Below are 23,036 nucleotides of genomic sequence, written 5' to 3'. Positions count from 1 at the left end.
TTCGAATCCCATTTCATTAAAAAAGGGTCAAAGCAATATAATCAAATCTCCAACTCAGCACTCTGATAAATTATGTCCCACTGTGATTAAAGATGACAGTCAGATTTCCAAAAATGTCCAGGAAAACGAAACCAACACAAAATATAATATATCAATGGATTCATGTAAATAAAGAAACCGAGTGCTCAATAAATTGGACAAAACTGAAGCTTCTCTGCCTGTACTTTGAAAACCTAAAACAGTGGTTCCCAACCTTTTGACTTCTGTGGAGCCCCACTTTATCATTACTGGAACCCAGGGACCCCCACTGAATCATTATTGGAATCCAGGGACCCCCACTAAGTCATTACTAAAAGCTGTGGGCCTAATCTGTTAATATCATTTAATTTTCTAAGCAGTTGCGGACCCCCCAGGGGTCCGCGAACCCCCAAGGGGTCCGCGGACCACAGGTTGGGAACCACTGACCTAAAACACCGGAGTCATGTGACCACCGAGATAAGCTACTTGTAGTTTTATACCAAAAAAGGAACAGCCTCCCATTAGGAGCTCAGTCCAATCCTGCTAAACAAAATAATTTCTCTACAACAGACTTAATTGCAGCTGACTACAATCCCTATGAAATTCTTTCAGAGGACTAAGCTAAACAAAGAGAGAAGCTGGCAACACATGAGAAGATGGAAAAAAGTAACACTTGTAGAGTAAAATGTACTCAAAGATAGCAATAATCAAGATAGCAAGGAAACAAGACCAGAAGCACAAAATCCTGCTCAATCACTTGTAAGCCATGATACAGAATCCCTGAAGTAGATATCACCCCCCACACTTTTGTGAGTAATGATACAGATAACTTAAATGCCAGGTTATGCTATTAAAATTATTTTCACTGAAATATAGACCCTTGAAGCAAATCAGAATGCAATCACTAGTAATATTGTGCAACAGATACAAGACATAGAGCCTGTTTACGATCTTAGTGGTTGGGATACTCCATCACTGACATGAAGGATATCCCGCCAGCTATTTTACAAGTTCCATAGAATATAATGGAACTTGTAATTCAGCAGGCGAGATATCTGTCATGTTTGTGATGGATTATCCCATTCGACAAGCTTGTAATCAGGCCCATAGACACTAAAATAGATAGATTTGGTGTCCACATGCAAGAATTAGAAAAAAGTGTATGTGAGGCAGAAGGTTCTCAAGATAATTTAGAATGAAATAATAACTGTCTCCAGGGAAATTGAAAAACTCAAAAAGTGGATTATATCAATCATATGAGAAGAACAAATTTGAGATTTGTTGAAATCCCAGAGCTCAAGGAAAAAGATATTACAGAAGATGATCAAGAAAATAATTAAAATACATGTACTAGCAAGAATGGAAGAAGATCTTATAATATGTCAATACCATAGAGTTCATTTTTCTCCACCTAAATCAGGGACCCAACCAAAAACGATTCTTGTAAATTTAGGAGACTTCAAAATCAAAAACAAAATCTTACTAAAGGAGTTCAGCCAAAAACCATTCAAGACTAGATATGAATTTCATTTACAAATGTATCCTGCTATGTCATTTGAGACTTCTAAAGGTAGATGGGAACAAATCCCTGCATATCCTTTTTTCTTCTTCATTTTTCACTTCTATGAGAAAAGCTTCTTCAGCCCTTACATCATCAAATATCTGAAAAGTTCCTGGTGCCTTTCTTTCAGTTCTGATGCTTGAGTTAGTGTCACAAAGTTTCCCTGCCTGAAGATAATTATAATAAAAATCCAAAGATCTGGGCTAGCCATTCTGGCTGCCACCTTAGGAATCTGCAGACCCAGGTTTGAATCCTAACCTTGCTGCTGGACTCAACATTGTGTGATTCTGGGCAAATCACTTAATCTCCCTTTGTGAAAAATGTATTCCTGTAATACCCACTGATGTAAATCTTTTAGATCATCTCTCAAACCCTTTTGTAATTTACATGGTTCTATTGCTTCACAGCTCAGTTGGAGCTACATAAATACCAATACATTCATAGATATTTGGATATATGAATCTGCCAAATTGTCAAGTTGTCTATGATTTGTACTATGTACCATTACTAAAAAAAAGGCATATTAAAGAGATGGAACCCCTGATTTAGAGTTTGGCAGATGGGGTTACTCCATCACAAATTCGAAGGATAACCTGTTTTTCTTATTACAATTCCATTATATGTAATGGAACTTGTAATATGGCGGGCAGGATATCCATTGTGTTTGTTATGGTGTAATCCATTCGCCAAACTCTAGTAGAAGAGTATAATTGATAAAGATGAAAATCTTTTGTTTATTTTTTTCATTTGTTTCTTTCTTTTTCTACCTTGCCATGTATTCTTTAGAAAAAATAGTTTTAAAAAATGGAAAGTCTACTAAGCTTTTTTGAGGAGTAACAAAGAACTGAGAAAAAGCTTTTAGAAGCTAAACCTGCTTTCTATCAAGGGTGAATTGTCACGTCTGGAGTTTTGAAACTAATATATGGCTTCTTATATTATGAATTTGGACATAGTCTCAGTGGCAAGCTATTATGACAACTATTTTCTAAACCAAATCACAGGTAAAGAAATGATATATCTGATATTTTCAGAAGGGAACCTAACAATCCAAAATTAGTCTAATATCAAATTATGAAGAGTTTGAAAACACAATATACTCCGATATGCAAATTCTACATGTGCCTACAGAAACAGCTATAATTTCAGAACAATTTTGATGTAAGGGAAATAAACCGTTGGGGCTATTATGATCTAGACAAAATCTGAACATGTTCCTTGTTCGATGCAACCAATTTTCTAACAAAACTGAAACTCAGACAAGGTAGTATATATTTCTTTGTGCAACACAATCTAGCTGTCATTGAGATTGAAAATTCTTGTAGAATTGTTGAAACACTGTTCCCAAAACAGAGGATATCTGTTCAATATTATAGAAGCCACCAACAAATATGGAATAATTTATTAAATAAATGGAGACATAAAATTGACCCTTGTGTAATCTGGAAGGCGGCATCTCAACATAACCACAAAGCCATCAGAACGGCAAATTGTTTTAAAAATACATCTTTCGTCCTATTACTCCTCTGCCGTACCCCAGAATTCAAACACAAACAGAATCCAAGTATTTAAACTCCCAGATGGTTTAGTCTCGGTACATAGAATCATATGTTTTTGATTTGTCCAGACAAACAAAAATATTGGCGTTCAGCCTTCACTTATATTAACAACATGCTTGGATGGTTTATGATGACTGAAAAAATGTTAGTGTAAACGAAGGCCCGTATTTATACTTTTTTAGTGCCGCATTTGCGCCGCTTTTTGACACAAAAGCGGCACAAACTTACAAAATACAACTGTATTTTGTAAGTGTGCGCCACTTTTGCATCAAAAAATGACGCAAATGCAGCGCTAAAAATGTATAAATATGGGCCGAAGTGTTCCGGATATCTAGGTATCATGTCAGGATATGTGCAGATGGCTATTTATTGCTCATTTTATACCGTGGTCCATTATTGCTGGATTCTGGAAATCCGGAAATCCTTCTCAGTTTGATATATGGATTAATAAAATGAACATCACAAGTTTGAAGGAAACCATGTATTTTAAAAGAATGATCTTGCTGCATAAATGTGATAAAATTTGGGGACAGTCAATATCATTTGCATCTACTATTTGAAATCTTGATTAGCTAAATGATCAAATGAACAAGTATACTTAGCACATGCATTGATTTGTACTTCTGATTTAATGAAAGCCAATAAAAAACATGTCATTGGTTTCACAAAATGTACTAGAATATTACCTGCCCAAGCAGGAACGGAAGCCCTTTTCCCAGTAAATGAGTCTGTATATCAACAGCTGAGCCTAATCAAAGATGTAGTAGGTGTTTTTATCCTCCAGAAAGGTAAGTAAACAACTTCATGTCAGTGTTCTCCTACAACATGATACTTATCAAGAATCACTGCATGTCAACTCCTGTGTCCAAACCCACGATGATTCCTCCTTTTTTTCTAGCACTGCTGTCAACTCCAGGAAAGCTGCCACTTCCAACTCTGCTTCTGTGGGACTCTAAACATTTTCTGGTGTTATATTGACCACAATTTTTTTTGATCAAGATACTAAAAATCAGTAATGCAGCAACGTAAGTTGCCAAAAAGTCTCTGCATGGTGAAACTCAATTGTGCTGTTCCCAAGCACCACAGGTCTCCTCCCTTTCTGCAGCCTGTAACACATGTTCAGCTAGGTACAGGGCACAGGAAGGAAACCACCTTAGGCACGCTAAGGCTCCATCTGAAAAAGACATTCGTCAGTAATCAGACGTCAGTCATATAATATATAATACCTCCAGAGGGTCCACTGTTCAGCATATCTTACTAGGTTCATTCAAATTTCAGAGCATTCCTGCGACCAACATTGTAGTGAAAGCATGCAGTACATTGTGACACTATTTGAAGATGTGGCAACTTGAACGTTTCGTCTCCTTCGGTATACTACAGTGGATGTCAATGAGATATAATAGGGGGAAATGAGACGAAGAGCACATTAAAAGTTAACTGGGTCTTGTCTCCATCAACCTGGTGAAGATCTACCCACTGTACCTAAAGATCTTTGTCAGGATAGTGGACTCTGGAAGAGTTTCTGTCATGCTCTTGCTGATACGACGGAAACATTTGCAGTGAAAACATAATGCTGACTGGCTTCCAATTTATCGCAGCTTGCCAGTTTCTTTTTGTCTCACAGAAATACGCCGCCAAAGTGTGTGTGTTGGGAGAGATGGAGGAAGGAGGGACAGGTTGTTTTGAAACAACAAGAAAATTCATTGCTGCAGAGGGAGTGTTTTATTGTCTTGTCTGGGTCTCCCTTTCCTCACATGTTGAGCACAGGCAGGGAACATCAGTGTACAAAGGTCCTAAGTAAGGCAAGAAATAATACTCCCATCTGAGACAATAATTAAGCAAAAACGACTACGTTTTAGTGCCAAAAAATAATTACAAATTACTCATATGTTATATGTTTCAAAATTATGCAGTTATGTCAATGAGAAACATTCACAATGTAAAACAGACCTTTACATAAGGTAAACACACATTATTATAATTTTGTATCACAAATCTTAAAACTCCTATCCCAATAAAATGAATCACTTTATTTCACAATGCATACACATTTAAAAATTAGCAACTGTCAACGTGATGTTTCAGTGGAGCAATAACTTCACCCAGCTTCTTCAGGACACAATATAACACATATTTCCATATTTCATATCTAAGTTTCTTACAACAAATTGTTTCAAATAATTTTAAAACAAAAAACAAAGACACAACAAGAACATCATTGTCTTATGCAGCTCATAAGTTAAAATTCAATGTAAACGAATAGGCTCCATTAGTCCAACAAATTGTTTGTGTCACTTATGTTTTAATGTGTTTATGTTTGTAACAGTGTCTAGCTTTAATTTCATTTAGTTTTAATAGTATTTCTTCACAGAACTAACTAGTATTTCAATTGCTCTCACCTAGTTTTTAATTCGCAGTGTAATTCCCCCTTTGTGAATACGCCAATAAAAATACAGAGTGACCCAGTCCATGCTTTGCAAATTAGAAATATATCAAGTACTTTATGTGCATCTAATATGTGGGCGGCTAATATGGCCTCCTTCGTGCATCAACTGATTGGTAATGAGGTACTCAAACCTTGTGTCAATGGCTGATGTTGACATGCAAGCGACATATAGAAAACTTGTTTTGCTCAGTACATTCTGGGTCTATTTTCATAATTCACTGACAGTATATTCAAAGTAAAGTGTTCCAAAATAATTTTGTTGATTCGTACTTTTTTCTCCACTTTGACCCCCAAAGTCATGTAGTGCCTCAATGCAGATTAGAGTAGTTTTGACTACCACCACCACAGTTAGGATTACTCCTCCTGCCATCCTCCTCCGTTTTCCCACTTTTTTTAAATGGTTTACTAACTACCTTTTTCATTCTTTCAGACCTCTCCTGCTGTCTTGCTTCACTCCCTGCACTCTCCGCCCACCACTGCGGTGCATGCCTGGTGGACTTTCAATTCGTTTTTGTAGGCTATCTGGCATTGTGAAATAGCTGTGTACTGATTTCAACCTTTTAGAAAACAGTCTAAACTTACTTTTAATTTCAGATCCATGCTGAGTTTTGTGGAAGCCCATTTGCTTGTCCTGCCAAAGACTATTTCCTAGAATTCCCTGCTCACTGCTTCATCACCATCCCACGGGGCAAGATGGAGGAGGAATCAAAATACTTGTGGCTGGAAGGTACAAGCTTAATCGCACATCAGGCATGTGATCACTAGCAGTGAACTCTTTTACTCCTCTGCTTCCTTCAGTCCAGCATTGGTCATTGTAGCAATGCCCCTAGTTGGCTAACTTGTTTCCAGAGATTCCTGAGCTATTGCTTACTTTGTTTTCTAAACGTACACCTTTTTCAGAGTGTCCTAGTTTCTTGAACCAGCAGTCTTACGGTGCTTGCTTGCTTCCAAAATCTGCACTAATGTATATTACTTACTTGTTTCCCGACTCTCCACTGTTCTGAAGTGTTTCTTTGTTTCTTGAGTTGGCAGTATTTCAGTGCTTCTCAATTCCTTCAACTTTTACTTCTTCCATAGCCTCCCTTTCACCATCCTTTTCTGTCTTCCTTTCCCCACTTCCTGATTTCCAAGTGTTCTACCTTCATACCCCTGCCATTATCCTAATGTCATATGTTTGCTTGTTTGTTTGACAAGTGGTCCATTTTTTCCTTCCTTTAGCGTTAAGCAATACATCTCCCTTGCACCTTGTTTATCATAGTTGTGTATATAATTCTTTGCCTTTGCTGTTACTGCCTCGGGTGCTCTTGTGTGATTCCCAGAATTCATAGGCACAACTTTCAAGCATGTTTGTGTTTCTTCTCCTCTAAGAATATCGCCTTTATTTTACATTTTATAACATACCTATGGGCCTGATTAGGAGTTTGGCTGTCAGTTTGCACTGTCCACTGAACATCCGACTGGGAGGTGCTGCCACACTGGCTACTTCCACGCTGGAAACATTAAGAGTTTCCCGCTAGGCTGGCCAGCAGAAACCTCAGTTTCTGCCCGTTGGGTTAGTGGGAAACAGACTACAGCATTGTTTTTGGCTCATAATTGAGCGGGTGGCAAAGCTGTAGCCAGCAGTGTGCACCAGCAGACAGTGGTCATGGCAACTGTGCTGATCAGGGGGTCCCCTGCACTGCCCATTCCAAGTGCATAGGCAGTGCAGCCCTCCCCGTACCCTCTGCACCTGTTCTCCACAAGCCTTTTAATGGCAGTGTTACCACCATGAAAAGGCTGGCGGAGAATGAGGTCGTAATCCGCAGTGCAGTGCTGCATGCTGCACTACCTGGGCAGATTAGGATTTCTGCCATCGCCAGACTGCCAGGATCCAGGATCCTGGCAGACCTGGTGGTTCCCTGGCAGTCGGACCGTCACTGCCAGTAATTGTTCGTAATGAGGCCCTATATGTATCATCTCAACATAGCCTGCCTTTCCATATTGTCCATCATGTAGATATTTGCAGTAAGCATTTTTTTGAGCAGAGGACCTTACTGAGCTTCAGTCTTAATACATGGAGCTCCTGAGTGTTTTACTCCACATCTTCTTTACTATTAATGCATGTCCTGCAAGCTCTGGGTGTTAGTTGTTCTGATTGCGAGGTGCCTCCTCTTTCTGAGATTTGACTTTCTTTCTCACCTTCACAGAGCTTCCCCATCAGATCCCTTTTCTCCACTGACTCCCTGTATGATCTAGGGTAGTTCTGTTACCAATATTCTCTTCACTTTGATGACGATGCCGCTCGTTATTGCCAACCACTTGACACATGCCTCTACTGATAAATTGCCTTGCCAGACATGTGATACCTGACTTACTGATAAATTATTGCTTCCTAATAGTAGGGCCAAAACCTTAGGGAGTGATTTTCCTTATGTGTCTTACATTGCATACTCACAGGCATTTTGTAGTGAGATATAATCTACCATCAGATTTGTTTGTGAACAGCAATAAAAGTATTGCTATAGAGATTGAGGGCCAGATATACTGTGTTTGGGTCCATTCACACATGCAATACAACCCAAATAATGTTTGCAGTGTTGAATGTACTAATGTTGCACAGTACAAAATTGCCATTAATAAGCATTTGAATGCAGAAACGGGGGGCTAGAATCAGGCCACTATTCTGGTACTCGTGAAGCCTAATTATTGCAGCACCTTTCCAGCCAGCAATGGCAATAAAAATGAAGTGTGGCACAATGAGAAGGGACATCCTCGAGACCAATGTCTGCTTCCTTTCTTGGCCACAGCTGGCATTTGCACATAGTAATAATTGTCTCTCATGAACTCCTTCCACTTTGAGAATGGATAAGACTGCTTTCACCTGTCGATAATCCATCAATAGTTTACGTCTGCAGGAACAGTCGTAAACCATTATACATTTGCTTGTGTGTTGCAAGCATGGGGAGACATCCTTCTCCTTTTCATTTTTCTTTGCAAACAAAAGTAATTGTGGTATCCAGATTGTGAGTCGCAAACCCATTTGTGACTCATAATCTCATCTTAATGCATTGTGATTTGTGTTTTGCACTCTCAAAGTCATCCAATGCCTAATGCACAATTTGCGAATGCAAGAACACTTTGCTCTCATGAACTTCCCAGTGGAATTCTGCATGCTATACCTTCACCCTCACAATACTACCACTTCTCCTTCTATTAACACATCTTCATGGATTTTTTGGCTGTGCTTCAGAGATTCAGCAATTTCCACAGCTGTGTGTGCTTTGACTCTGGTAGCAAATTTGCCTTGCCTCTGTTTTTCAAATATAGCTTTCTGTTATACTTCAAAATTCCACCTTTTGTTCCTCCCATCTCAGCTACCTCTACATACCATATTGGTGTTTATCTTCATTCTGTCTACTTTTATAACATAAAGACGTGCATCCCCTTACTGGCTGATTGATAGTCCTTGTTTTACAGCAGCTGCAAAAACAGTTCACATAATGCTATCAATAGCTGAACATTTAGTCCCCAAATGCAGAGGCACCCATATTGTCTAATGTCTTGTTAATGTCTCCAACTAAATGTCTATCCAGCTGGTTCATCAATGATGGTGTGCCCATGTCTAACACTATGGCACCATACAGCTGGTCCTCTCTGCATTGTCTTCCTTTAGTGTTATCTTTCATACAAAAAGCCAATCACCCTCTATTGATATCTGACAGGCCAATGATATTTCTTATCATGGCAGTCACTGAACAGTGTTTGACTTCTAGGAAGGGGAGATCTGCTTAGACCTGGGTTGTTGGCCATACAAATTAATCCAGATGGTATGTTGAGGAGTTTACGAAATGTGCACTGCTTACATCACTAGTGTGGAAAGCAGAAAGCTATGCCGTACTTCCAGTCACAAAGGCTGTTTGGTGTGTTATTCCCCACTACTGGTGGGAAGAATTGAGCGTGAGAACCACCAGTGAAAATACCTTGGATGGTTTCCTCACAGTGGTTTTACTGCCTGGTTCTAGTGCTACACTCAAGAGAGGTCAAATTGATGACCATCTGCCTAATGTACAAAGAGACAGGTTGGAAATTGTGCACAGACTATTTGGGTCCTATCTCTGATTTTGCAATGCAATTTACATACTAATAGGTCATGTGCATAATCTTCAGTGATAGTGGCACACAGAGCCAACATTAAGAGAACAAAGGGCCGGATAGATAATTTGGTGGAGAGGGTACTCAACACAGTGACCAAGTACCCCTTCTACCAAACTGAAGGTCTACCCGCCTAATTTTAAGTCAGACAGACATTCAGGGCCAGATTTACTGAAAAGTAGTGCAGCGCGGTGCTGCGCCAAAGTTGGCAGCGCCACGCTGCATCAGTTTAGAAACGCAGGAATTGAGCTGCCTAGCACCAACGCAGGCATCCTTGAACAATAGTGCAAGGATGTCTGAGTTGAGGGGTTTGATTGTTTATGTGCGGGAAGGTGTCCCTTCCTGCACATAACAATCATTAATGGTGATTTGGCACTTATGGGTGTGCTGCAGAAGGCATCATTTTGATAGATTGTTTCTGTGCAGGAAGGGACCCCTTCCCACACATAAACAATCATTCCTGGCATTTTGCTCTTTCTATGCATGCTGCAGAATGCAGCACACATAGAAAAAGCAAAAAATGAGGAGGAATAAAAGTATTCATCCTCGTTCTGCCTTGCTAATGCCACCCCTTGGGTGGTGTTAGATTTTGGCACTGCCTCAGGTTTACGAAAGCACGTAAATTTGGGCCAGCGTCCAAATGCAATGGGTGCTGCTGTGGCATACCCACAGCAACACCCATTGCACATCCCTTCCACACAAAGTGCTGCGTGTGAAGGGGCAGTATTTACAAGTTGGCATTAAGGCACAAAAAGTGGCTTAACGCCACCTTGTAAATACGGTGCAGGACATAGCGCCATCGGATCGTCACATAAAGTGATGCTCCAGTGGTGCTAGGGGCTCATAAATATGCCCCTCAGTATGTTGATGGTGGAGACTAATCTATCTCCTCTTCCAACATACACTTTCAACGCCCTGACAGAGTAAGGTCCATCAGAAGTTTGACCATTTATCCACCCACCATATTTAGAGAGGGTGGAGAAATGGCCAGTTTTCACTGTACTGCAGCACCCGGTAAAACCTGGCAGTAAGAGTCTGTGAAACCTGTAGCATGACCCCTACATCATGGGAGAAAACTCCATTGGCCCGGGGTAAATGTTTTTTTTATTTTCAAAAAGAAAATCCCACTTTTGAAAGTTTGCTGATGGAGCTGTCCATCAAACTTTCAACGTATTTACAGTAACTGCTGTAACAGTGGTTCCTGTAAATGCAAGAGATGGCCACTGGGAGGGTGAACATCCCAAAATTTGGTGGACAGGTACTCCCTCAGGCGACTGAGTACTTTACTCTGTTGCACCGATGGAGTGAATACCCATCCACCAAACCCTAAATCAGGACAGCTCAAACTCCTCTTTGCAAATCAGTTGCCACTCCAACTTGGTGATCAGTAAATCATAAATGGTTTAAGACTGTGACTGGGATGCATTCTTCTCTGAATCAGATAAAGGGGGGGAACAACCCTTTCATGCTCTCTCCTACTTTCAATTCGGAAAGTATCACAAAAAGCCATTCAGACAGAATTATTCCTATTCGTAAAAGGACTTGTGTTTTCTAACCAAACCTTCTGCAGTCACAAGCCCTGTGAATTTGCAAATCCTAGTGTTTGGGACTCTTTGTACATTAGGCTCTATGTTTGAAGTTCAAACAAAACTCAGTGCCTGGTACACTTGTGACGGAGAAGGTAATGAAACTCACATGAATTGTGCAGGTAGTGAGTTCGGATATCAAGTGGGTGGGTGATATTTTTTGCAGACATTTGACATGAGCTAGTAAAGTAGCTCGAATGGCACACTCTGAAGAGAGACACAAGTATAGGCATTACTTCACAACTGAGTGTGTCCGGCACAGCAGAACAAGCATTTACAATGCAATGGGTCTCGCATTAGCTGGAGTTAGACCTATTAGTGTTGTAAATTCCTAACTGGACTTTTCTTGCCACATGAATTGAAAATGAAAAGTAAAACAGTTGACATAAGCGAGCCAATTCAAAGTGCCATGGCCAGCATGAGTGTGAAGGAGAGACACAAAACGAAAAAGAAGTTTGCTGGCAGTCAAACCCATCGGCAGTCATGCAATTATCCATGTTACAGGGGCAGTATACAACAAAACTGTTCCAAGGAGGGACAAATGTAAAGCATTCACCAATGATAACAAAGGATTATTGAAAGACAAGCCCACGAGCGAGTGAAAGACATGGGCGTGCGGTGGGCGTGGTTAAAAGCCCACGATACTTACAACAGGCCAAAGCGCTTGTGCGCTCGACCTAAAAAGGTAACAAAGCGATTCGTTCTCAGTCACGCTTTCAATTGTGATCACAAATAGTGTGCTAAATTGTTAGCATACATGTTCCTATGCTACTGCATCAAAAATAATAAGACAAAGCTGTGTCCAAATTAAATCTTTTGCGAGAAAAGCGTTCATAGGAGAACCACAGTGTGATGACTAGGTTTACAAACACAAAATGCATTGTTTAGATTAAGAACATTGTATGCGTAGTGATGTGTAAGCGCCGCCTCTTTCACAGAGCTGAGAGCCACTGATTAAAATGGGAGCTGGAGGCCGGCGTGGCCTCACAATACAGGCTTCCATCCAAGTCACATAGAGCCGACCCCGCTTCCATGTAGAGGTCCTTGACACGCTCTGGCCATTTACAAAACATAATTATAATAACTACGGTAGAAGGTAGACTAGCTAAACTGAAGATGTGTCAAGCCACATTTGCTGGCTATTCTCTGCTTAAATGTATTTGGCAAATACAGAAGGGCAAAGAGGAGCGACCAGTGACGAGCCGCAGACACCTGCCGTCCTCTAGGAGCAACCAGCCCATCATACAGAATTGTGTCGCAAATGGTGTGGGTGCTGCGGGGTGGGTACAGTCATAATCGTATGTTTAAGGAGTGGCCAAAGGAAGGCATTACAACTTTAAAGTTAGATAACCGACTACTCTAAATCACAGCAACCCGTACACAGTTTCTGAAGCAATTCAGTCCTTTTGAAGCAAATCACAACAATCGGAGCAGATCGAGTAATCGAAAACGAAATGTAGAAACGTGAACAGAATCGAGATTAGGATGGTAGTACTGAGTCACTTTGGATCTGTGATAGGGGGTTCTTGCGAGAGGTGCACTTGATGACAGAGTTCCCGTTTCACAAACCAATAAACATGACAAGGTCATGCACACATAATATCACACACAAAGAGCAAACGAATCAGTTGAGACAGATTTATTTCTTAATACCAACGCTATTGGCCATTCATGAGACACCCCGCACAGTGGCATTTGCCTGGTGGTGTGACTGCTAGCAAAAAATATTTGTTTGATTTACATCTGAGTTCTGTACTTAGGAGAGATGACCCTGTTATTTGGCAGTTATGATACAGTAACACAGATGAGCACACGTACGTGTGAGGTGATCACCATACAGTGCTATCTCACCGGCCTTATAATTAAACCTGAAAAATGTTTATATAACGTGAAACTGGCCTGGGGTATCGTGGGAATGTAAAAAGCCTAAACTCTGGTCATTCTTGGGAGCGCTGTCTTCTAAAGAAGACTGAATCTTATGTGGTGAGCCGAAGAGCTAGGAGGTTAAAATTCTATAAACATATTTTGCCCTTTCTCGACTCAATTACTCACACTCATCACATGTCTAACGCCATATGTTTCTTTTTCATATGTTGCTGCACGCATTGACTGTTTCTGATTCTTAAAATGCCAAGCCTATACAGTAGTACCCTTTCTATTTTATCTATAGTTAGGCGATCTGTTTTATTTATATACGTTTTACGAAGTATTCAAGCACAGCGAGGTATGTGGGTGCTTCACAATAAATGGCAACAGTCAAAGATACATCGAATAGACGGAGATATTATGGAAGAAGCCCACCCATAAATCACAGGCATACACGAAAAGGTACAGATCAAACTCGGTTACATGCTGATCACTGAAGAAAAGAAAACCGGTATTGTTGGGTGAACCACAAAAGGTGGACTTGGATCTGTAGCAAGAGGAACGTGGTCAACTTCCTATTTCTATTCTTTGAGGCACATAATAAGATTTATTTTTCATCTCTATGTTGTAAGAAATCACCGAGAATATGAAAAGTAAATACCATCAAACAAGTACAGGCCAGCGCGGTGCTAAAAAACGCTTTAAAGTAGCAAGGCAATACAGATAAGAAATAACAGCAATTCAGCTGCAACAAATGGATGACGTGAACTAATAACGTTACACAGATTTGTGACTTTTCGAGTTTCAGACTCATTTGTCTCAGTCTTCTCTTTCTCGGACATGTTGTTTCCTTAAGAAAGCACAGCTGGATCCCAGCCTGCAGCAACCTGCGCACAGAAATCCTGAGATCAAAGATGTAGCTGATAGCCTGCCTTACCTAATCCCTAAATAATGAGTTTACAATAAAAATTTAACCAAGTGATGTTAAAAATAATATAGAGGAGTGAGATAATCAATGGTATGTTTGTGTAAAATCGAATCCTTCCGTGTCTAAAGAAAAGTAAAAGATGTTCTGCTGCCTACATCTGTTCGAGGAGGCTGGAAGTAGGACTTCACTGATTTCACCTCTCAAACCCCACTGAGACCAAAATAATGTCATTTAAAAACAAGTTGAACCTCTACACAAGGTGTCAAACGTTGGTGCAGGAGGGAAGGATCCATGCCTGGTTTTCACATATCCATGGAGCAGGGAGGTGCAGAGAGTGCTTAGCTGCGCCGTCCTGTGCCAAAGGGAAAAGGCAGAAAAATGCTGTATCTACAAGATACAGCACATTCCTGCCCACTGCCCCTGCACTGGCACACAAACTGATGCCATGCACCAACTCAGGTACACTTGCAGCATGGTGCAGGGGTGCCTGCATTGTGGAGATGAATGCTTTTGTGCAAGCTGCACAAAAACAATCACAGGAGGTGTTTTCCTCTTTCTATGTGTCTTGTAGAATGCAGCACACATAGAAAGAGGGAAAACTGGGAGAAATAAAGATATTTTGCGTCACTCTTACGCCACCCCTGAGGTAGCATAGAAGTCTGACACATTCCCAGACTTGTAAATCTGGGAATGCATCAGATTCCTTCAGGTTCCATGGGTGTTGCATGGGAACATTCCAAGCAACACCTATGGAATGCCCCTTTCACACTGTGTTATGTGTGAAAGAGGTCTATATTTACAAGGTCATGAAAAGTCACTCAAAGTGGCTTTGCAAGGCCTTGTAAATATTGGCTGGCACACTGTGCCACGGTAGTATAAAAAAAAGACACTACAGTGGTGCAGTGTGCCACTAGGGACTCGTAAATGAGGGCCTTAGGGCCTCATTTACAGGGCCCTTGGTGCAGGGTGGTGCTGCTGCGCCTCCCTGCACCACCGTGAAAGGGCAGGAATGTACCATCTCTACAAGGTACTGTGCATTTCTGTCCTCTCCCCCTGTGCTGGCGCACAAGTTGCTGTCATGAGTCAACGAAGGCACCTTTGCATTTTGGGGATGGTTGTTTTTGTGCTGTAAGTTACACCTTCCTGAACAAAAACAATCACAGGAGGTGTTTTGCTCTTTCTATGCGTGCTAAAGGAGAAAAAACAGGGAGAAAGATATTTCTCCCCATTGCTTCACTCTTACGCCACCCCTGAGGTGGGGTAAGAATCTGATGCATTCCCAGACTTTTGAATCTGGGAATACGTCAGATTCCTTCTAGTTCCATGAATGTTGTGTGAGAACCACTTAAGCAACACCCATGGAACGCCCCTTTCACGCAGCATTATGCGTGAAAGGTTCCATGTTTACAAGGCCATGAAAAGCCATGCAAGGCGTCTTTGCATGGCCTTGTAAAAATGGACCGGCACACTGAGCCACCGTAGCGTAAAACAAATTGGCTCTCCGGTGGCACAGTGTTCCGCTAGAGCCTCGTAAATTAGGCCCTTAGTTTGGAATACTTGCATTCTATCTTTTGGGGTTCTAACACAATAAATGACTGCTTACCAAACAGAACATCAGCATAATGCAAACTTTACCTGCAGGAGCTACTAAGGCTCCTCACATAACACTGGTGATATGGTGTGTCTGTCTCTGAACCTATGGCGTGGTAAACATGTGGGCGGCCATTACTTGCTCAATCTATGTTCTTCAAAGGAACGGAATGCCTCTAGAGATAAAACTGTGCTTCGTGTAAGAATTATTTTCTGTATAGCACAATCGGTGGCTAAGGTGCTTCACGCAGTTGACTTCAGGTGGCCGCTACTCACTCCATGTATGCCCTCACCTATTTACTATGGGTACAGTGTCAGGCCTCTGTGCAGGAGACAGGTGTGGAGGTGGAAGAAGGGAACTATAACCTGACAAATGCGCAAAAACAACTCTTCCATTCAAAGTGAACGAGCCTCTTCCTGCCTACCATGCAGATGCTTCCACAATGTGATGATGGATTCTCAGAGACTTGAACCGTGAATGGCATTGCCTTCCTGTAAGGGACAGTTGTCAGGACAATGCGGTCCCCATATTCAGTAATATCATTAATAAGCATCTACGTCAGTGGAGCATTATGCCACCGCAGCGGAGCAGTAAAATAACGGAATCCCAACATTGGTCGGAGACTTTGATCCAGATTACATGAAGCAGAACGGCCTCGCTGAAGGGGTTGCTGAAAAAGGCCATCTAGACAGTTTCAACACTGCCCTGACGGATGCGTCTCTGGCTCCAGAGGAGCTGTGGCTCCTATGGGATCCCATGGTGATACTATGCTGGCCTGGGCTCTTGCTCAAGGCTTTTGTGAGGAAAGGAGGCTAAGGCAGCAAAGTCAAATATGGGCCCATCAAGAAGTGTTCTTCTTCGATTGGTGGCACATTGATCAGGGCCTGGTCTCAGAGAGGGAACTAGCAAGACTTACATCATCTTAAGCAGATGTTCATGTCTCCTTTAAATACCAGCTGTAGAAGCTTAATTATTCAGCACCCATTCAGGATACAAACGACCGTTAGCCAGCTCTTCTAGATAAACATAATATCAATTTATTAGGGATTGAATAGAAAGACATGTACATGGAGGATGCTCTGTACTAGTGTACACTCGAGCAGCCTAATACAAGGAAGTAATACATGATCTTTTATAGTATTAAACCACAAACATAATTCAACGTCTTATTGGTTCTTTGGCTTTGACGTATGATTGACGCATGACTACTTCTCCATTATGGCTGAGGTCGTTTTTCCTATCATACCATATATAGTAACAAAAAGCATAGAAAAGGATTTTACACAAGGTGGCCTACGTGCCTAATATCACATGGTCCATCTTGTGACAGAACTTGAGAACATCACGTACTCAGACTGGTACTTTCCAGAAGGGAGATTGCTTCAGCTAGCATATAATGACGAGGATCTTTCATGATGTCTGTTCAGAGGGCAAGCCTTGCAACATAATGCGTTCCTAGCAGTAGCGAATTACATTTGTAGGCCTCTTTACTTAATGACAGGCCTGTGCAGAGATTGTCATTGTGTATCACAGGGGCCACTAGGCATAGCATACCTAAGAACTGTAAAATGCGATTCCACACAGCCACTGAGAGCTGGCTGTTCTTCTAATTGGTGAGCAGTCTACTTTCAACCACCAATAGTCCAAGAACATATAAACTCATACATTCCACACAGGGAGGCTGGCAATGTGCCAACTACCCCTTGATGAACTACAGGTTTGTGAGCAGCCTGCCGGAAGGGGAAACCTCTGCCCTATCTGTGAACTCCTCGCAGGACTTTCAGCAGCAAAACTCTGTAAATAGCGGCACTCAGATCAGAAAGAGTGACAAGCTCCCGGCACCACAAAGAAACAAGCATGTGCAATGCACTGGGTCTCACATTTGATCGAGTTAGAGCTATAAGCGATTTAAACTCCTAACCAGACTTTTCTTGCCACATAAACTGAAAATTAAAAGCAAAACAGTTTCGCATAAGCAGCCATTACCGTGAAGGAGACACTGAAAAATAAACAGAAGTTCACTCATGGTCAACTGCATCAGCAAAAGTGCAATTAGCCATGTAACAGGTTCAATGTCATGCAAAAGCACTGGACTACTGCCCAGCGAGACAGCGCTGCGTAGAAAATAAAAATAAAAAGTAGTCCAGAAGCCCTTCGGAAAACACAGAGTCTCGTATGTTTTCAGTAGCTTACTGGTGCTTTCGAGGAGGGCTGAACACCGGAAAAGGCATGACGTATGCATGACTTTCACTAATGAAATCAAGCGCATTTTAAAAGGCAAGCCCACTAACCAACTAAACTGATGGGTGTGACATGGGAGTGGTTAAAAGCCCACAGAGAGATTACAACAGGGGCCAGAGCGCTTGTGAAACTGACCCTAAAAATGTAACCTAGAACAGCCTGGTGCGAAGGTGTGCCTCTGCTGTGCAGCTAGTCTTGGCCGGACAGGCGGTGCACAAAGATACTGGAAGGTGTGGGTGCAGTGATAGCATCACTTGCCTTTACCCAAGGAGTGGCACATAAACCCACTCATACTGTGTTTTAACTTTCATCTCCAACAAAATACCATACTGACTCGACAGTCACATTTTTCTAATTGGAGACCAATAAAGAAGGAACATATTATGCCGATCCTTTTACATAAACTCATACAGACACAATTCTGGCCTGGAGTCCATCCAGCAAGAAAAAGATGCAGTGGAAGCCAAGACGGAGACCGAGTCTTGGGAGAGACTGTGGTGTCCTAGCAGATGGGAGAGAGAACACTAGGTATGTCCGTCAGCCCGAACCCGATCTAAATATCTCTGTGTTCATGTTCTAATCTATACATTATTACCGTGTTAGACCAAGCTGTTCTTCTCCTTACCGGAAGTCTACGCTGATGTCCTCCCAGGCCCATCCCTGTTCAGTGCTGCACAAGTTTTAGAGAATCATGTTGTCTCGCTGCTACAAAATGATCCCTGTCATGTCTAACTCAAACCCAAAGTCTGTTCTTCATGGTCTCTGTAGTGGACGAAGACATTTAAAGAGATGATGGGCCTCCTGGTCTAGGATCGCGCGAAGCTAGTTAAAGGCATGATGACCCTTGCGTTTAGCGCATATAAGGTATAGCATAAACAGGGTATTGAGTAGTATAGGGTCAAAAGTGCTTGAATACAGAAAAAAACAGGGCATCCTTTCCACATTACAGATAACGCTTAATGCTCAAAAATGTGTAAACTTCATTGTAGAGTCTGAGCAATAACAGAAATGTTTCTCCACAACAGTAAGTATCATTGCTATGTAGGACCTTCCAAAAGGATCATCAGATGAGACATTTTCACGGGGGATACCATTTCACAATCCTTGTCTTCCCTTTTACACTCCATTGCAAAGGAAGAGTATTTAGTCCAATTGAAGTTAAAGCAAGACTGCAACTCCCAGAATGCAACATTATAGCCCTAGTCTGTCCTCGTGACCCCGCTAGCGGCAAGGGGAGCACAGTCACAGACCTGTGCCAGCAACGCGGTCAGAAGACGGTTGGAAGCGTTTGGTTAGGACGGGGGAGGGGAGCCGAGGGGGTCTCCTCAGGGGACGACACATTTGTATTCGTCTCAGACACAGCGTGTTTACAGTCACTGCGATATCAGCTCTGAGAGGGCGCACACACGCTGTACTCAGCCTCCTGCATGAACAGCAAGTAGGAGGTTTGGAAATACACAGAAAGCGCCTCAAGATATACATGTTTATGTACAGTTCTAACCACGATCAACGCTTGATCACCCATACAAGGAAGAGCCGTCTTTGGACACTTCAGGATTAAGCATTATGTAAACACAGTCAGGTGTGTCCCCAAACGTCGTGCAGAGAAGTATTGTGCCTAAAGTACATTCGCAGTGTAGTGCTTGGTGTGTCCATCAGAGTGCAGAGCCCTTTGCCCCGTTAGTGTAGTGCACACACACGCCAGTCGTGATTTCATTCATTCCAAGTAGCACTGTGCCGCCCTTCACTGAGTTCGGCGCCTGGCAGGCACTTTTCAACAACAACACGCCAGCTTCTCCGGCTCTCTATCTACACTCCCAACCACATCTCTCTACACTACCGTCAGGCTGCTCTCGCTGTGCCTGTGTATCCCTTCCAGCCCTGCAGTGGGGAGATGTGCCCTCACCTGGCTCGGAGTTTGATGCACCAGCGATGCTCTGTAACTGTGCGTGCAGCTAAGCCCCGGCTCCTCACAGGCACATCCCTGCACAGCACAAGAGCCTCCTCTGCAGACAGTCCACGCGCGCCCTCCACAGCACCGGCAGCAGCGGCAGCATCCACGAGAGCTCGGCTCCTGGGTACCACCGAGGGATGAATAACTGAGCAGACCGGCTTCAGTCCGCGACAGCCGCGGAAGGAGGTGTGTGCTGAAGCCGAACACTGCGTCCGTCCGAGCCCACCCCCTGACTGCAGAAGGCCCACCCCTGCAATGCTCAGGGACTCGGGAGGGAGCACAACATGTCTCTGCTCACAGGGAAGCCTCCATGAAATGCGGCGCGAGCATCCCTCTGCCAGAAAGATGTCTCCATTCAAACTGGGCACGTCCGCATTCTTTTCTTTCCCGTATGAGAAGACTTGCTCCGTGTTTTCAAGGGGAACTTTACCGCCAGACGTTAGATTGCATTCAGTCTGTGAGTGAAATTCAGGAAAGCAGGCGTAGGCATTGTCAAGGCATGCTAGGCAATATTTAAATCTGTAGGGCAATTCTAACACTAAGGAATAAATTGAACATCAGTGGCTAAAAATACATCTTACCTTCAGATGTAGTTAACTCTCGACTATTAGTTTTCTCAGGAAGAAAAAGGAGGGAAAGAAAAGATATGGCTGAAGTTACTTTCTTATTGCTCATAAACATTAAACATTTAAGGAATATTAACATCGGCAAACGTCGTCTAATGTGAGAGTAGCTCTTTATTGTCGCGTGAAGGAAATAAAAGATAGTTGGTAAATATTTGGCTGTACAACCAGCAATCCAAGCTACAGTCGTGGCTTCATCGCTGGACCATGTTGTGTGATCCTGGGCAAATCACTTTTTTCAGTTTTATATACGGCCACCTCGACCGAATGTATTGGAGAGCTCTACATTAGCACGAGCACACGTTGCATTATAGAAGGACACACATTTGTTTTGTTCTTTTTATACACTGGGAGATGAAGTGATTTGCCCAGAATCTGGAGTAATGAGTCGACGCCAGTCTCTAACATGGTTCCTCAGTTACAAAGTCAGCAGCTATGTTCCTTATGCGTCTTCTAGTCTTTTTCATAATGTACTTCAGTTCTCTGATCTGTAGGAAAACATCTTCTGATTACTACGTAACTCCTAGACGCTCTAGGATGCACTCAGACACTATTTTCGGGATAATAAGTGAATACATCTCCCTGTCCCTTACGGGCATTTACTACTACATCATCATTGCAATGTATGCACAGCAAAGTAGTGGTGTGTGAATGGGTAATATCCTAACAAATGGCAGCGGGCTATTAGTTAATGCATCTAACCCCTACTTCTCCTTCTATATCAATTATAAAAGTAAAAACTGTGTGCACTCATACCGCACCTGCTGCCAAGGTGCATTGCTAGAGAAGGAAAACATTGAAAACATACAAATGTTGATGCACCACAAAACACTAAATTCAAGAGTCCATTTTTTAGATTGAGTCCACAGAAATCTTCTTTTTTTTTTTTTTTAACAAAGCCCATATTCATAGCATGACACAGCCAACGCGTTTCGTCCTTTAGAAGAGGACTTCTTCAGGGCTGTAATACAACAAACATCCATATCTTAAAATATGTACACACACTATATATATATATATATACATATATATATATATATATATCTTTACAAACAACAATCAATGAAAATCAAAAACGAAGAAGAAAAGCAAGGGAAAGAACCAAACAACAAATTACAACATATGAGAAAAAAGAAATTAAAAAAAGGAAGTGAAATAGGTTTAAAATGACCATCAGTATACAAAAAGCATTACACCAACAGTCTTCAATACAAAACATCATAAAAACACTAATGCAATTACACATCAAATTCATTTTGACATTGTTTACACATTATTTTTTGTAATCAGTTTGCAACCATCTTGATGGGAATATTATTTAAGAACAGTTCCAACCATCATTGATCATGACATATAAAACATGGTAACAGATTGCCAGCAATCTTCAATAATTAGTAAATAGAATATCACATATCTCAAATATGAACGCAGTTGCCAATATCAAGAACCAAATTAATTAACCTGCATGATTTCTTAAATGGACTAACACATTACTCCCTAACCCATTCTCAAATAATAGCCATCATGTAATATGGTATCTCCTATAACAAAAAATACAAACTCATCCTAACAGAGTGTGAATTCTTACACACACCTATAATTTCAGTTCATCATGTCCAACCACTGTAATCCATCCAGTGACGATGTCAAATACCTCCACTACCAACACCTATTGTAAAACAAAAAAAACAGCATCAAGCTGCACTACATTGCAACCGGATTAGTGATATCAGTAACAATCGTCACATAGGGAGACTATCAATAATAATAACCATATTTTCCTGAGATAAAATTCATTCCGAAGCGAGCGATAAACCAATATGCTCCCAATCTCCCCCAAAAATGGTAGCGTCTCAATGATAGGGCAGTTCACTTACTTCTTATCTTCATTGGTAACCAGCAAGACAACAGCGAACCTCGCTCCCGCCGTCGTCAGTGCATAATAAAAAACCTGAAAGCTAGAGATGACCGATTTTTAAACTCCATTACCAATTACCCATCATACACCTACGAAAGCATCACGCCGGTTTAACTGGCTTAACATTATCCTGGGGTTTCTGCGATGTTAGCGGCCATCTTAACGTGGAGTATTTTGCATGAATGTCTCCAACACTTATTCATGACCCAATTTCACTAACGCTTAGCACAGTAAGAGCGGAGTCCAATAGTAAATTAAAAATGACCAATAACCCCAAATACTCAGGACGATTAAGGTCCTCTCAAAAACTACATAATGACAGTTACCAAACTATGAAGTCACACACATGATGCCCATCCGGCAACACGGGCAGCTCAAGTGATTATAACTGCCCATTATTCACATACATCATGGCGGCCATCTTGAATTGAGATGTTTTGCTTAACATACTGAGAGTTCGCATACAATAATGTCAATTTTTCTAAAGATCCCCATCCTGTCCATTACCTTTAATACAATGTACCAGGCAACGCACCATTTTAATACCACAAACGGCTAGATGAACATTACACCCCCCCGGTATCCAGACCAAATAATGACAGCCATCTTAGAGTGGA

At 41.7% G+C, this 23,036-nt stretch overlaps 1 protein-coding gene across 1 annotated transcript in view; it reads right to left on the bottom strand.

Moving 5' to 3' along the window:
- The window catches only part of SYT12 (synaptotagmin 12), a 756,831-nt gene extending 736,597 nt beyond the window's left edge, over window positions 1–20,234 (bottom strand). The window contains exon 1 of the mRNA XM_069223023.1: window positions 19,831–20,234. The gene's annotated coding sequence lies outside the window, so the exon portion shown is untranslated. The remainder of the gene's footprint in view (window positions 1–19,830) is intronic.
- Between the last annotated feature and the right edge of the window lie 2,802 nt (window positions 20,235–23,036).

Source organism: Pleurodeles waltl, chromosome 3_1 (assembly GCF_031143425.1).
Source record: "Pleurodeles waltl isolate 20211129_DDA chromosome 3_1, aPleWal1.hap1.20221129, whole genome shotgun sequence".
Taxonomy (NCBI): domain Eukaryota; kingdom Metazoa; phylum Chordata; class Amphibia; order Caudata; family Salamandridae; genus Pleurodeles; species Pleurodeles waltl.
This window is presented reverse-complemented; position numbering and strand designations above follow the sequence as displayed.